The sequence below is a fragment of the Balaenoptera borealis genome, assembly GCF_965194805.1.
Source record: "Balaenoptera borealis genome assembly, chromosome: 13".
Taxonomy (NCBI): Eukaryota; Metazoa; Chordata; class Mammalia; order Artiodactyla; family Balaenopteridae; genus Balaenoptera; species Balaenoptera borealis.
Window position 1 is genome coordinate 77,926,916 of NC_138870.1, and position 17,599 is coordinate 77,944,514.

Consider the following 17,599-nt stretch of genomic DNA (forward strand, 5'->3'; position numbering starts at 1 on the left):
CACCATGATTAAAAATGGGCAGAGAACTTGTATAGACCTTTTTCCAAAGAGGACATACAGATAGCCAACAGACACATGAAAAGATGCTCAACATCATTAATCATCAGGGAAAAGCTAATTAAAACCACAATGAAATATCACTTCACACCTGTCAGAATGGCTATTAAGCAAAAGACAACACATAACAAGTGTTGGAAAGGATTTGTAGAAAAGGGAATCCTCATGCACTGTTAATCAAAATGTAAATTGCTGCAGCCACTTTGGAAAACAGTATGGAGTTTCCTCAAAAATATTAAAAATAAAGCTACCATACAATTCAGCAATTCCAAAGAAAACAAAAACACTAATTTGAAAAGATATATGCACACTGCAGTATTTACAATAGCACAAGATATAGAAGCAACCGAAGTGTCCATCAATAGATAATGGATAAAGAACATGTGGTATATATATAACAGAATATTACTCAGTCATAAAAAAGAATGAGATCTTGCCATTTGTGACAACATAGATGGACCTAGAGGGTATTATGCTAAGTGAAATAAGTCAGACAAAGACAAATACCATATGATTTCACTCATATGTGTAATATAAAAAACAATAAATGAACAAACAAAACACAAATGGAGTCATAGATACAGAGAACAAACAGGTGATTGTCAGAGGGGAGGAGAGTCAGGAGATGTGTGAAATAAATGAGGGAAATTAAGACGTACAAACTTCCAGTTACAAAATAAATGAGTCAGGGGTATGAAATGTACAGCATGGGAAATATAGTCAGTAGTAATGTAATACCTTTGTATGGTGACAGATGGAAACTAGACTTATGGTGATGATCATTTTATAATACAGAGAAATATCGAATCATTATGGTGTGTTCCAGGAACTAACATAGTGTTGTAGGTCAATTATACTTCAAAAACAAATAAACTCATAGAAAAAAAGATCAGATTTGTGGTTATCAGAGGCAGTGGGTAAAGGGAAGAGGGACTGGTTGAAGATGTGTCAAAGGGCACAAACTTCTGATTATAAGATAAATAAGTACTAGGAATGTAATGCACAACATGATTAATATAATTAATACTGCTGTATGTTATTTATGAAAGTTATTAAGAGAGTAAATCCTAAGAGTTCTCATCATAAGGAAAAAAAATTTTTTTTATTTCTATTTTGTACCTCTATGAGATGATGGAGTTTCACTAATCTTATTGTGGTAATCATTTCATGATCAATGTAAATCAAATCATTATGCTCTACACTATAAACTTATACAGTGCTATATGTCAATTATATATCAATGAAACTGGAAGAAAAAAGAAAAATAGTAAATACATGGAAGAGATTTACATGCATCATTCACTGGCCAAAACAATTAGGCTTTCCTCTACTTTCTCCTGCCTTTCTCACTTCCTTCAAGTTTTGCCCAAATGGTACCTCCACAACTTATAGTCCTGTTTAAAATGGCAACCTTCTCCCCACTCCCAACACTGCTCTTTATGGCATTTATCACTTCCAACCTACTATGCAATTTACTTCTTGTTGGTGTTTATTGCTGATGTTTCCACACAAGAATGTAAACATCACCAAAGTGGACAATTTTTTTTTCTTTACTGATTGTATCTTAAATACCTAAAGCAGTACCTGGCATTGAATGATATTTTTGACTATATGAGCAAAGTTTTAGTATTGCTTCTCAGACCCTCTATTTATAATGAAAAAAAAAGAACAACAAAAAAATTTAGCATTACTATTTGGGGACTGAAGTTATTAAGTTATTAAATACTAATTTTAATTAATAATAAATTAGCAATATAAATATATAAGGTAAAAGAAAGTGAGGCTGTTTTTATTCATTATTTTGAGCCCTTAATTTTCTTTTTTGCAACTAAAACTGGTAGTTTTAGTTGAATCATACGCTTGTCTTTATTTGGTCATTCTGCAGTAATGTTTTTTGCACAAGAATCTTTACAGAGCCATGAAGAACTTGAGTATCTTTTTGACTTTCTGTTTTTGATTAGATTTCTTCAAGGACATGTTCTTCCATACCTGTCCAGCTCAGAGAATTTACGTGGAGTGCTGTAATCTTGAGGACAGTAAATACCCGTGGTAGCTGGCGTTAGTCACAGGATTGTGCATTTTAAGGGATGAAACATTTTGTGTCTCTAGATAGCTTCACAAAGGTGGCTTAGATCAGTGTTCCTTAAACTTTATTGTAGGTGTCTTCCTCCTTCTCCAACCGCAGGGCCAGAGTCCCTGAGGGAGTCCAGCTGTGTTTAAGTCTGGCGGGTGCCACCTGTCTCCACCATGCCCCCCAAGAAACAGGCTCAGGCCGGGGGCAGCAAAAAGGCGGAGCAGAAAAAGAAGGAGAATATTATCGAAGACAAAACTTCTGGTCTAAAGAATAAGAAAGGAGCAAAGCAACAGAAGTTTATCAAGGCTGTCACTCATCAAGTTAAATTTGGTCAACAAAATCCACTTCAGGTAGCACAAAGTGAAGCTGAAAAGAAGTTGAAGAAAGATGACAAGAAGAAGGAATTGCAAGAGCTAAATGAGTTGTTCAAACCTGTAGTTGCCGCTCAAAAAATAAGTAAAGGTGCAGATCCCAAATCCATGGTATGTGCATTCTTCAAGCAAGGACAGTGTACTAAAGGAGATAAGTGTAAGTTCTCTCATGACTTGACTCTGGAGACAAAATGTGAAAGGCGAAGTGTTTACATTGATGCAAGAGATGAAGAGCTTGATAAAGATACTATGGATAATTGGAATGAGAAAAAACTGGAAGAAGTAGTAAACAAGAAGCACGGTGAGGTGGAAAAGAGAAAACCAAAAACTCAAATAGTGTGCAAGCATTTCCTTGAAGCTATTGAAAACAACAAATATGGCTGGTTTTGGGTATGCCCTAGAGGGGGTAATATTTGCATGTATCGTCATGCACTTTCTCCTGGGTTTGTCTTTAAAAAAGATAAAAAGAAAGAAGAAAAAGAAGATGAAATTTCATTAGAAGATCTAATTGAAAGAGAGCATTCTGCTGTAGATCCAAATGTTACCAAAGTCATGTTAGAATCTTTTCTTGCACATGGAAGAAAAGAAAAAGACAAGAAAAGATTGATAAACTTGAGCAAGATATAGAAAGAAGGAAAGCAGACTTCAAAGCAGGGAAAGCATTAGTGATTAGTGGTTGTGAGGTGTTTGAATTTCATCCTGAACTGGTTGATGATGAGGAGGAGGAAGCAGATGATACCTGTTCTACCCAGGGAACAGGTGGTGATGAGGTTGATGATTCAGTGAGCATAAATGACATAGATTTAAGCCTGTACATCCCAAGAGATGTAGATGAGACAGGTATTACTGTAGCCAGTCTTGAAAGATTCAGCACATATACTTCAGAAAAGGATGAAAACAAATTAAGTGAAGCTTCCGGAGGTAGGGCTGAAAATGGTGAAAGAAGTGATTTGGAAGAGGACAACGAAAGGGAGGGACAGGGAAATGGAGCCATTGATTCTGTTCCTGTTGACGAAAATCTTCTTACTGGGGAAGATTTGGATGAACTAGAAGAAGAATTAAACACACTTGATTTAGAAGAATGACACCAAACAAGTCAATGAAAAAATTAAGCCAGCTCAGCATGAGTTGAAATTGACTACATTAATTTTTTTCCACCTAGAATTCAACAGGATGTTTGTTTCCTGTGCTGATTTTGGAGGGCTTACTCTTCTCCAAAAAAGGAATATTCTCCCTACATCTTGTCTTCTGACTTTGGCTACATCTCATAGTAAGTTCAGAGTAGTTCATGATAAATTAATAATATAATGGTCATTGCAGAAAATGATTGATTGTTTTAACTGTCCACTCAAGTAGGAAGTGTAACTGCTTTTCCAGCTTCTGATTTTCACTGGGTATGTGTTATTCCAAGGACAACATAAATTTAAATTACCCTTCATTTAATGCAGTTTTTAATGAGTGATTTTCTTTCCTTTGTATTTATATGTTCAAAAGACTGCCTAAGATATGAGCCTGTACTTCATAAAGGAAACTGCGTATGCAGATTCAGTATTGTATATCTTTGGACAATTAGATGGACATTTAAAATGAAATTTCATTAATCTGCCAGGATCAGCTGCAATGCCCTGTGTTAAACTGTTTTAAACTATTCCTTTTCTTTTTTGCCAATAAAGTTGTAAATAAAGACCGTGATACATTAAAATCAAAAAACAAAATAAAACTTTATTGTATATGCAAATTACCTGGGAATCTTAAAAAAATGCATATCAAGAGTAAGTAGATCTCCAGTAGGGCTCTAGTTCTAATCAACACCCAGGTGATATTGACAATGCTGATGCAATAAACACCCTTTGCATAACAAGGGTCTAGATTAAACTTTTTTATTGTCATTAACCTGTTTCCTACCTGAATTAAACTTCAATTTGATTTCTTAAAAGGCAATGAGGAGAAAACTTACACACTTTTTCTTTCATAGTTTAAAACCGTCTGGTAACAATTTTATTCAATAATATTAATTATGAATTTCAAGTTTGTGTACAATAGCATTTACCAAAAACTAAGAGAGTGTTAGTTTTTAGGAATGATCTAAAGACAGGTGTAGATTTTATTCTCTAATGAGGTTCAAATTTAGGACTGTAATGAGCCTCGCTGAAAAAGTGAAGCTAAATGGCAGATTTGTTTTGATAGAAACCGAGAAATTTAAGTGCGTGTTGGCTTTACAAGTCTTTGAAACTCTGTGCTATAAAAACACAGGAGCCAGGAAATGAGCCCAGCCAAGTGATTCCACTCTCTAAAGATGTCAGAGTCAGTTCTCTGCGATGTCCAAATATTCCTCCTTCAGAAGTGAAGGAGGAAAGTCCTCAATCATCTGTAGCTGAGTAAACCAAGAGCACTTTTTCTCATGTAAATCAGTCACAGTTCCTTAAAGAAAAGCATCCTTCCTCCTGAAGACAGCTGAAACATACATCTCTTATTCTAGTTCCGGCAGTGTTTTCTCTGAAATTGGAGAGGAGGACTATTGAAATTTTGTCTTTGTTCTTTTAAGAAAAATGAACTAGCTTAGAGAACAGAAGAATTGGGGTGTGCGTGTGATAGAGAGACACTCAATGCTAGTGTCCCAAGTACCTCAAGTTTCTTGTTTTGACTCAGAATTATAAAACAGTAATTTCTTTGACCCAATTGCCCCTGTTAGGGCTGGTCCGAGTCCCCCCATTGGTCACTGGGAGATCAGGTTCTGCATGTCTGTTCACCAAGCATTCTCCTAGCTATTAGTAACTGTCTTCACTTGGAGTTCTCTTTTATGACTCAGTGCAACTCTTATGTTTGGGCTGGGCAACCTTCAAGTTCTTACTTAATCCAACCTGATGCAATCTGAGTGGAAACAGACTGTGCCCCCCTTTTTCTTAAGAAAAAAATTGGTAATATCACTGTGGCTGGAACAGTTAGGGAAACTTCGAGAAGAAAATAAGAAAATCATGGCTTAACTGGGGATTTTAATGTGACAAATTGTGGGAGTTCTTACGGTCATACGATTGTACTGACACGGAAGTATTTGCCTTTGAAATTGGGTAAACTGAGCTTAAAATTTGCATGCGGGCAAATTAGCATGTGGTATCTCAAGATCTCATAATTCTCCTTTCAGAGAACATCTGCTTTCTGAAGGAAAGCTGGCAGACCATGCTGCAGCTAAAAGTTGAGATCACTTGTGACAAAATCAACCTCAGTAGTTAATGTAACACTCTAAAGCAAGGGTTCTTAACTAGGTGTTGTACCCAGAAGCTTCGGTGATTACGTAGAGCATTTGTACAGTTTACTGGGAGAGGGTATATTAGTTTTCATCAGATTGTCCAATGATTCTGTGATTCTCCCAAAAAAGGTGAAGAACCATATCACTTGTGTCTCTCAAAATTTAAAACATTTGCGACTTTGAGCTAAACATTCCATCTTCAGGAATCTATCTGACATAAATAATCATCCTAATGAACAATTTCTGAATTGTTTGTAATAGTCAAAGAATAGAAAAAACCTTACATATCCATCAATAGAAAATAGTTTAAAATATTATAGCACATTTATATTATGGAATACTATACTGCCATTAAAAATAATAAGGCTCATGTTGAAAACTGTCTCAGATGTCTTGTTAACTTAAGGGTCTTCTGTTCATCAGATGATCAATTAAGCATCCATGGTGTGCTAGACACTTTGGTACCAGGGATAAAAATAAGGAAATACTGACCCTTCTCTAGTTTCATTTTACTTAAGGTCTAGATGAGATCAATATGTATTTATAATATGTGGATAAAAATATAAGTGCTAGTGTTTGCTTGCATATGTGTATTTTCATATACATATCAAAAGTTTGGAACAATATAAATCAAGAAACAAGATTTTAACACCAGGGATTTGAAAAGGAGGAAGTAAGAGATGTTCAATTTTTCTTTTGTTTGAATTTATTTTAAAATGTCTATTACTTTGGTAACACTTAAATATATTTAACCATTTACTTAAAACTCTGGGGGAAAGCATTGCTTTTAAGCTGAGTGTATAACTGGTTATCATAATCTTCATAGTAACAAAAAACTTGGTAGGTTTCATTTTTTAAAAAAATTTTTTGATACTAACAGCCAGTTTGACTATCTTTTTGTATTTAAGACAATTTTTAAAACTGTCCACTGGGTCTCTATTCTACTCCCGTGTAATAGTGATTACACATGAAACCCTCTTCTTATCCCTTTTCTTTGGGTATATTGCAGACATATCTCATAGCTTCCCAATCCACGGTGTTATTTGGCATACAAAATACTGACACCAACCCTGGAAGAACTAACAGTTATTTGGGTTAAATTCAAAAGTGTTTTGTTCAGTATCTAAGCATCAACCACATGCTCTTGGAGACCTTTTCGGCTGTGTATTCGATTCTCCAAGTACGTTTTTTAATTCTCTAAAACTCAGGGCTCAACATTTGAGTATGATTTATACCATGTTTTACTAAGTCTTTGTGGGAATGTCTACAAAAGATATTGTGCCTATTTCAATGACTGTACAATGACTGATCTTGTCATTCATCAATTCTTCCATGAAAAGAGTACGTATGTATTGGTTGAGCTGCACTAGAGGACCATGACAGGAGTCCAGCTGGTGTAGAGGAGTCCATAAATGGTATTTGAGCACTACCTAAAACATCGTAAAGAAGCATATGAAAAAATGACTCATATGTTAACCTCAGAGATAAAGAGCCCTAATGTTCATCACTATCAGTTCTCTCCTTCTGAGGACACAGGAGTGTCACACATTCCAGCCACCTTGCAGTTTGGTGGGGCCACACACTAGTTCTGGCCAAAGGACTGGGAATAAACTAATGTACATTAATCCCAAGCTAACATGCTTAATTGATAGAGAAAACCCTTCCAACATGCCTTTTCCCTTCCATGGTGATTTCAAAAGCCACCACAGCTGGAGTATGCAGCTGCAAGGTGAAGCTGCATCATGGTAACATCTTTGTCAGCCTGGATCCCTGAGTGGCTTCCTGGACACTAGCTGCCCGTGGAGAGTGGCCAGGACCATGACATGAGCGATAGGCCTGTGTTATGTTAACAACCGAGGCTTAAGGGTGTTTCTTCCTGCTGCATAATCCAACCTGTTTTGACAAACACAGCCATACTTATGTCCAATGAAATTTCAGTTTCTTTTAGTTTAGTTTTGTTTAAAAGATTAATTTTTAAGAGTCTGATATATACCAGGCACTGGTTTGGGTACCAGAAGTACAAAGATGAAAACTCTCTAAACTGAAGGAGCACTTGCATTAGAACCACCTGGAGTGCTGCTAAAAATAAAAAATTCCTAGAACTGATTTCAGACTTATTGGAAGAGAATGTCTAGGCATGAGGACCTAGAACAAGCTAGTCAAATAAGTCTTGCGCATCTTTATGTTTGGGACTGATCTAATGGTAGATAAGGACACACAGGTTATTTTGACTTATTCCTGTAGATATAAAAGTAGGCTGTTGTACCTGACTTGTGAGAACTATGAGACCCCCGGTGGAGTTCTGCTTAACAGACTGGACCATAATGGCACCACTCAGCCATATGTTTTGGGCAGGACTATTTCAATGACTGTACAAAGACAAATTTGCTTGAAACAAAAGTCAGATCTCCATTTCCAAAATGAACAGAAGAATTAAAGAGATTTTCACTGTCATGGAACTTTTGCTAATTTAAACTAAAAAAAAAAAACAAAAAAAAACACTGATTTGTAAGTGACTATGAATTTCCATTCTTAATTTATAAGTGTATACATTTTAAACACCAATAATAGGGTTGTGGTGCAGTGGCTGGGATGGTAATAAATATTTTCAAAGGAGCTTCTTAACTCAGAATTTGGGTATAGAAACAGAAACCACTAATTTATTTATTTATTTATTTATTTTGGGTTGGGTTGGGTCTTCGTTGCTGCACGCGGGCTTTCTCTAGTTGTGGCGAGCGAGGGCTACTCTTTTTTTTTTTTTTAATAAATAATTTATTTAATGAATTTTAAAACTTAAACTGTGATTTTTGAGGAAGAAGAAATCACAAAGAAAAACAAAAACCATATAGGATGCATAGACCAATAACTGAGATAGAAATTGAATAAACATCAAAGAAATATTTGCCACAAGTGGCTTTGGGTCTAGGTGATCTTAAGGATAAAATTATTTCAAATTGTCAGAGAAAAGTTCTCAGATACATACATGTTTTCTGGAAATATAAAAAGATGAAATGCTTTCCCCTACTTTTTTTTTTTTTTTTAAAGTACAAATCATTCTTTGTCATATAACCTTGTTTTCCCCCATTCTTTTTTTTTTTTTAAACATCTTTATTGAAGTATAATTACTTTACAATGGTGTGTTAGTTTCTGCTTTATAACAAAGTGAATCAGTTATACATATACATATGTTCCCATATCTCTTCCCTCTTGCATCTCCCTCCCTCCCACCCTCCCCATCCCACCCCTCGAGGTGGTCACAAAGCACCGAGCTGATCTCCCTGTGCTATGCGGCTGCTTCCCACTAGCTATCTATTTTACATTTGGTAGTGTATATATGTCCATGACACTCTCTCACCCTGTCACATCTCACCCCTCCCCCTCCCCATATCCTCAAGTCCATTCTCTAGTAGGTCTGTGTCTTTATTCCTGTCTTGCCACTAGGTTCTTCATGGCCTTTTTTTTTTTTTTTTCCTTAGATTCCATGTATATGTGTTAGCATACGGTATTTGTTTTTCTCTTTCTGACTTACTTCACTCTGTATGACAGACACTAACTACTCTTTGTTGTGGTGCGCAGGCTTCTCATTGCAGTGGCTTCTCTTGTTGCGGAGCATGGGCCCTAGGCGCGCGGGCTTCAGTAGTTGTGGGTCACAGGCTCTAGAGCACAAGCTCAGTAGCTGTGGCGCACGGGCTTAGTTGCTCCGTGGCATGTGGGATCTTCCCGGACCAGGGCTTGAACCCGTGTCCCCTGCATTGTCAGGTGGATGCTTAACCACTGTGCCACCAGGGAAGTCCCGGGAAACAACTAACTTTTAAACACTCATTGGTTAAAAGAAATTGAAATAGAAGGAAGTCTTCTCTTCTAGCAGGAACATTTCTGCTCTGTCCATGCTAGGAAGATGTTCTTGTCCATATTCTCAGTATGATTATATGAGCTTTCAGCACATCCATGCCTTTGTTCTAGTACTGATCCAAATTAAATGCACTTTGCAGATCAATAAATAATTATCATATACAGAATTTATGTGTACCATTCCCATCACTTAGCTGTCTGCATTCTGTTAACTGCATTTGGGCAGAATTTAGAATTTGAATGAACGTAATTGCAAATAGCTTGTCATGATCCATAAAGGGTTTTATGAAATGGGAATGCAGGAAAGCTCTCTTTTTACCATCCTGATGACAACAGAAACTGGAATTATCTGGAAAGTAAACAAAAATTTAGCTCAACAGTCTCAATTTCCAGACCCACTGTATATTGATTTCCTGTCAAGAAGATGTACAGCTCTTGGAACATGTTGCCTGTATTCTTATTTATTTACTCATTCATTCATTTTGCAGTGGGGTAGCTATGGCTGCCAAATAAAATAAGCTTCTGGAGTAGTAGAATGTATCAGTGCCTTTAAAATGTGCACCTAATATAGGAAAACACTCCTTTAGGAGTAAGGAAAAAATCATTATGGGGAGTAGATGATTCCTGTCTACTGTGAACTTTGCATGGAGGTGAATATGCATATCTATAACTCACTAAAAAAAATGAATTTTTTGGAATTAGGATTACACAGTAGATGAGACACTTTGTAGGTACAGGGCAGTGGAAATATACCAAGAAATAATACACTGCTACCTAAATCCCATTTGATCTCATTTTCTTATACCATTTTTTTCTCCAGGTTAAAGTGAAATAGGGAGGTGGTAACAGCTTCAACTTCCTGCAGACAGCTAAAAGAGCACAATAATAGCAAGACAATAATTTAAGTCAGAAGCTCTAAACATTGGAGATTTGTGGTGGATATTAACATAGTAAAGGCTCTGAGAAGTCCTGTGGGAATGACCCACATTTTCTAAATGTATTCAACTATTTTTTATACCTCCTATTAACTTCCCACAGAATACACGGAAAATAAGGCCTGATTAGCTCCCCAGTCTCATCTGTTGCCATTCCACACCTGAAAATATGGATCACACACTCACATCTCTCAATCTCCAGTTTTTACACATGCTGTTCTTTTTACCTTATTTTTTTTTAATTTTCTTTAATTTTTTTTTGTTCCCCTTTCTCATTATTGCTGTTCCAGCTTTAATGAGCTAAACGTTACCTGTAGTCTAGGTCATAGCTTAGCTGTCATTTTGCCTGGGAAGTTTTTCCTAACACCCCAATTACAGACACCGTGCTGTTTCTTCACCTAATCCAGTACTTCTTCATAGCTACAAACACCTTTAGTTATAATCGTATGTTTAATGATCTTGCTTCCTTGTTGGATGATAAGCTCCACAGACCTGCATGCTCTGTTGTCTTACTCAATATTTTAGCTTCAGCATCTTGTATGGTTATTGGCACATCTTAAATACTAAATAGATATTTATTAAAGTGAAATGAATATCTTGAACCACTGGTTTAGAGAAATGTTCTTGAGGCTTTTAGACTAAGATACCCACAGATTCTCAGTAATTTATTGTGCTTTTGACCTGAGAGAATTACATTAGGCTATATAAATTGCTTCATTTTTTTGAATTTTACTTTATTTTATTTTTATTTTTTGTTTTATCTTTTTACTTTATTTTTATTTATTTTATTTACTTTTATTTTATTTTATTTTATTTTATTTTATTTTATTTTAATCTGTGCCTATCTTGAGGTCACAGTATAGTTTACCAGCTAAAGCCAGAGGTTTCTAGACTTTGGGAATTGCAACACCTTGCTCTACTTGGTGTGATTTCATACTATGCTCATTTCTCCCTAAAAAAAACCCGCCACATAATATTTATTTCACATTTACATTTACATTTAGATAAATTTATATGGACATGTTTATGCACTATAGCTGCCCTCAAACTACTGAGATGTCCAATGGAATGCTTCCAAGCATCAAGTAGACTTGAGGCTGGTTCCTGATTCTTACTCTGGCTCTAATATCCAGAGAATGTAGGTTTTGACTCTCTGAAGACATAGCCAGCAAGAAGCATAACTAGATAACTGATGTTTCTTAAATGTTTTAATGGCACTGCTCTGGAGTGAGACTATGACTAATGTCCTGACCAGTCTTTGTTCTTGGAATAATTTGATAACTCTGGCATCTTTGAACAGTCTGTCACAGTGCTTCAGTTTCTCTGGACGATGTTTGATATTGAACCTCTGTGATGGTTAATTTTATGTGTCACCTTGACCAGGCTAAGAGATACCCAGATAGCTGGTGAGACATTGTTTCTGGGTATGACTGCAAGGGGGTTTCCAGAAAAGATTAGCATTTGGATTGGTAGATTGAGGGCCTGGATAGAACATAAAAGTGGAGGAAGGACAAATTTGGTCTCTGTCAAATTTGGGATATCCACCTTCTCCTGTCCTCAGACATTGGCTCTCCTGGTTCTTGAGTCTTCAGATTCAGACTAGGACTTAGCGCATTGGATCCCTGGTTCTCAACCCTTTGGCCTTGGACTAGAACCATACCTCTGTTTATCTTGGGCCTCCAGCTTGCAGAGTGCAGATCATGGGACTTTTTAGCCTCCCTGAGTGAGCCAACCCCTCATAATAAGTCTTTTTCTTTCTGTCTATCTATCTATCTATCTATCTATCTATCTATCTATCTATCTATCTATCTATCTATCTATCATCTATCTATCTATCTATCTATCTATCTCCTATTGGTTCTGTTTCTCTGTAGAACTCTAATACACCCTCCTCATAGATAAACTTTTTTATTCGGTCAGTAAGTATTTTGACTGATTGTGGTGCTAGGTATTGCACCTATAGAGTAAACGTTGATGATTTCTGAGAAATATGGATATAGATATTGTGAAAAAAGAAACGCTATAGCTATAAGTGAAAATGACATAGATGAGAAGAGAGATTACATTTGGCAGCAGGAGTTGTTACACTGAATTATAAAACAATACTGATCATTTAGTAAAGAACAAAGCAGAGCATGTACTCGGGAGTCAGTAGAAACCTTCCATCTTTGGAACTGTCTCTTTAATGCTTTCCAGTGGTTATATCTACATGTTTGCCTCTGCATAGTGAGCGGCATTTTCTGGAATATTTTTATATGATTTAGAAAAAGATATGGCATTTTCTGTGAGCTATCTGGAGACCCAGTCTCATAATTGGATGTGAAAATCAATAGACATAAGGGGAAAATAAACAAAAACAACAACAAAACAGGATTTAGAACAATTATATCATAAAATTTAGAAAAAAATGAATAAAATAATTGAAAATAAAATGCATTAAATTATTCAGAGTGGTTATCTATGATAGGTCATTTCTTCTTACTGCTATTATAAATTTTCAAAATTATAGTGGCAAGGACTTAAAAAATTTAATGACGTTTATTTTAGTCATTTTCAATTGTACAATTAAACTGTGCATTAATTCATAATTGTAGAAAATGTACAGTGCTTTTTTTAAAAAAACATTAAGATGAATTGTTTAGACTAAATATGAGCGCTGTATGCATAATGTGAGAACTTACCTCTGCACTATCCCTGTAACACGTACTTATACATGAAAGAGTGTTAAGAGTCTACAGATCCCAGCATAAATGTCCTGAGAGCATTCTGTAACTACTTACCCATCCCCACCCACCCTGGCCCTATCCCCACGCTCCCCTACCACATACTTACCCTCTGTCTGTGCCCTGTTGTATCATAAAAACCTCTCTCCCTCAGTTATCCTCTCTAGCATCTCCATAGCCATACCCATAAAACTACTTTCCTCATCTTTTGAACCTCTCTTCTCGGCATATAATTTTCACCCATTATAATAAAGCACACTGCTGTTGGTAGCAGTACACGTATATGCATGTATGTTATACTCTCTCACTATGAAACATTTAGACTAAATAATAATGGGAAATGATTGACCTGGTTTATTCCCAATATTCATATTTTATTTATTATTGTAATTAGCTTGATGCATATCAGAAAGATGGAGTGCCATGTGCATTTTCTGTGGGTAGGTTTCTGTTCTTATTTTTTTCCCTTTCAACTACCCATTAATAAGTTTTAGTAAATAATAAGAGGAGGGCTGGGTGAAAGGCAGACTCTCTGTACTATCCATACAACTCTTCTGTAAACCTAAAATTATTCCAAAATAAAATGTTTTTACAAATAAGAGGAGGAGAAGGAAAACCAGAATATGAGGAAGGAAAGAGCAAGGGAGAAGGTGAAAAAAAGCGAAGTTTGTGGTTTTAGGGACCAAGAGACAGAGGATCTTCATACATTAACAGTACAATCATGCCTGCATTTGTGTTTGGCTGACGATTTGTGGCAATCAGTTTTTAGTATTGAGGTATATTAATAAGGGCTTAGGCACCTCCAAATCAATTAAATTTGGTTTATTAATGCATAATTCAACATTGTTGCGTAGAGCAGAATGCTTAAAAGGATTTTAAAATTCTATCTTCTGATGTGGCCTGAAATATTTCAAGGAAACACCCACTGTCAAGTGAGTGAAAATGAATAATTATGGGAGCCCTAAAACCCCACAGTTGAGCAGACAAGACAGCTGCTATTATTAAGCACTCCAAATTGAAAGTATGGATTCTATCATTATAAGAACAAAGACAGTGCTGTGATAATTATGGAAACGCTATAGCTTCCATTTTTGCTAATGTTTTTAGTGGAACATTTAAAGCCACAAAAGGTTAAGATAGAGAGCTCAATTTCTGTATCTTGTTACTCACTTAGATGAATGCAATTTTTTTACCAATTGTAGTCATAACAGAGCTTGCAATCCCTGAAACATCATGATAAGAAAGCGCCAACTTGGGCAAGAAATTAAATGATAATAAACACAGTGTAGACTCAGTGGGGGTGGTATTGTTTAATGTCAGTGGTGATTGAAACTACCTTTTAGATGACTGAAGCTTTGTTGGCCTCATCTGCTTATATTAATTTCTCCTTTTCAAAGGCCATTATCTTAAATTGCATGTTGTATAACTTGTGCCACCTCCCTCCATCCCGCAGCACCACTGCTAAAGCAACCTGATGAAGCATACTGTAGGAAAAAAATCTTCCCTTGGCTTAGCATCCAAGGAGATTACAATCTTGAGACTGTAATAGGAATGTATTAAACTTCGTACAATTTCCTTTTGTCACGTGAATTGAATCCCGTTGTGCTATTTTCTATACTCCTTTCAATCTTTGTCACAAAAATGATCTCCGAAAGTGTTAGCATTGCTTTAGCAACACTGGCCTGGTTTTAAACCAGTCAGGATCTTACAGTTTTATTGGCTCTGAATTTCTTTCCCTGAGAAAACAAAGCAAGAAGACTGGGACAAACCTACCCAACAGATGACAGAACACGGAAAAGGTCTTTGTCCTTTGGCTCAGGCAGGTTTAATAAGGACAATCAATGATCTTCATGTTGGTCATATACAAAAAAATTGAAAGGGAAGGGGAAATGTCGCAACATAAATCCAATCTGGTGACAGTGACTGCACTTCTCTGCAAGAGGGAGACTGAAACAGTACAAAGGTCTCGGCTCCAGGTTTTCAGATTCCAATCACAGGCTCTTCCTCAGGTGTCAGACTTTCCACATTTTCATTAACTACCACTCTTACCTCTGAGGTTAAGATGGAGTCACTCAAAGGCTGATGGCGTCTACAGACTTTGATATTGCCTTGAAATGGACAACACCAACAAAGAAAACAAAATCGCTCTTATTAAGAAGGAGAATAAGAGAATCGCTCCTCTGAACTTGATTTTGTTTTGATCTCTAGAGTGTCTTTGATGTCAGGCAAAGCTGCTGCATGCAATGCACGGTCTTTGGAATTTTGGTTGCATGCAAATTAAACTCATTTTGTTCAAGTTTAAAAGTAAAATCGTTTTTGCTGCTTATTCTTATATCGACTTCAAATAATTCCATATCACCAATAAATAATTTCTCCAAATAAAATCCATAAAATTCACACCATTAAAGTACGAAGTGATAAAGAACTACATGCTTTAACTTAGCTGAAACTTAAAATTGTTCATCTTTTATTATGAACTGGTGAGCTAAGTGAACTGGTCTATGAGATCTCTGCCTTGTTTCAGAATAATTAATTTGGAGGCACATGTTTTTCAAGTAGTACATGTTTTCCAAGTAGCTACTTGGAATTTAGGATTAGAGATAAGGAAACCAAGGTTATAGGTGATAAAATCTTGGGTGGGTGAGCTATTTTCACCACATGATATCAGAGATCAGCATTACCCAATGGACCATAGATTTAGTCTCTGTCCCTTTCTTAGGACCAACTCAGAAGTAATCCCATTAGACTTTAGTCCTATCAAAAATCACCAGAGGAACCACTGAATCTTTCTGGAAAAAGATTTACCAACAGACCACCTGTCAGATCCACTTTACTCTGTTTTACACTTACATGCCACGTTGATCCAAATCTGAAATAGACACAGGTTATACAATCATATGGTACTCCAACCAGAGTGGTCACAAAATGACCTAAACGGTATTCCATTCAGATCGTATCCCTTTTTTCTCTCAGGATTTTACCTAAAAATAAAAACTGGTGGAACTGAAGAGCCAACCAATAATATCAGTAATATTTACTGAGTGCTTGTCCTGTGTTAGGCACCATCTGAACTCTTTACAAGTGAATCTCCTCAGAGTTCTAGGTCATTTATAAGGGAGATACTATTATTACATTTTACCAAAAAAATGAAGCTCAAACTAGATACATAATTTACCCATATTAGCACAGCTAAGAGACAGGCAATCTAGGGCTAAAATTAATGCTTAATCAATAATTTTTCTGCCTTTCTCTGCTACCCTCATTCTTTATATTGGGCTATCTTATTAATTGACTAATGGAAAGAATTGTCCAGGGCCTTCTAAAACTTTAGTTGACTTTGACTAAATTTTCATTTTAAAAATTATATATATATATATATATATATATATATATATACACATCCAGATTCTTCATAATTTTTTTTTTTCCAGAACACAAATTTATTTGGCATTCGGATGAAACGGTTCTCACAGCATCTTAAGAAAAGAATTAGTGCCAACCCAACCAAAATAAACCCAAACTGAAAACCCTTAGTGAAAGGAAAACATAAACAGGCCTTGAGACAATGGAGTATAGACACCCACCCCCAGGCAAGTCAGCAGCTCTCACAGGAGCACAAGACTCTCAGCCAGGGCTGGTCGGGGTTCGTCTGACCACGGAGCACAACCAGATCTCACGATGGTGGGCCTGGGCGGAAGGCCGACCCCACCTCTCCCCTTGCTCCCCCATCCCCTCCCCCAGTGGAGCTCAGCCCCTGGGGCACCAGCTCCTGGGGGACACTGCGGGCAGCAGGCAGGGCCTGGAGCAGTGCCGCACGTGGGCAGAGCAACCCCGGACAGAGCCCTGGCCTGTCCAGAAGCAGGCCCCCCTCTGTGGTCCCCACGGCCTGCTTCAGGCCACCCCCTCAGTGCCTCCCACACGCCCAACTGGCCCAGCAGTCCTTCGGTCCCCAAGGAAGTCCCCAGTCCCACACATCTGGTGCCAGCCACCCTGCCCTGTACACACGGGTCTGCGGCCTGGGCCAGAGACATGGGGGCTGGGAGGCACCCTGAGCTGTTGGGGCCAGGCCCCTCGGGGGCTCCACGGGGGAGCCCACTCCAAAGCAGGAGTGCTCAGGACCCTCACCTGACACCAACGAGGCCTGCGACCCCTGCTCTGTGCCCAGAACAAGCAACAATACTTTCAGGAACTGTTAAGGCAGCATGATTGAAGTCAGATGCTATAACTCTTCTGATGGTTGGGTCTTTTTGTTTACTCCAGGCATCAAAATATCCCCTGTGCTGCCACAAAAAAAAAAAAAAAAAAGATAGCTATAAATATAGGTGGAGATACTGATATAA

General features: G+C 37.1%; 1 pseudogene across 1 annotated transcript in view; it reads left to right on the plus strand.

Moving 5' to 3' along the window:
* LOC309609186 (zinc finger CCCH domain-containing protein 15 pseudogene) overlaps window positions 1-17,599 on the plus strand; it is a 29,686-nt pseudogene continuing 12,087 nt past the window's right edge. The window contains exon 1 of the transcript in view: window positions 1-17,599. This exon is cut by the window's right edge and continues 12,087 nt beyond it. The product of the transcript in view is annotated as a zinc finger CCCH domain-containing protein 15 pseudogene (transcript).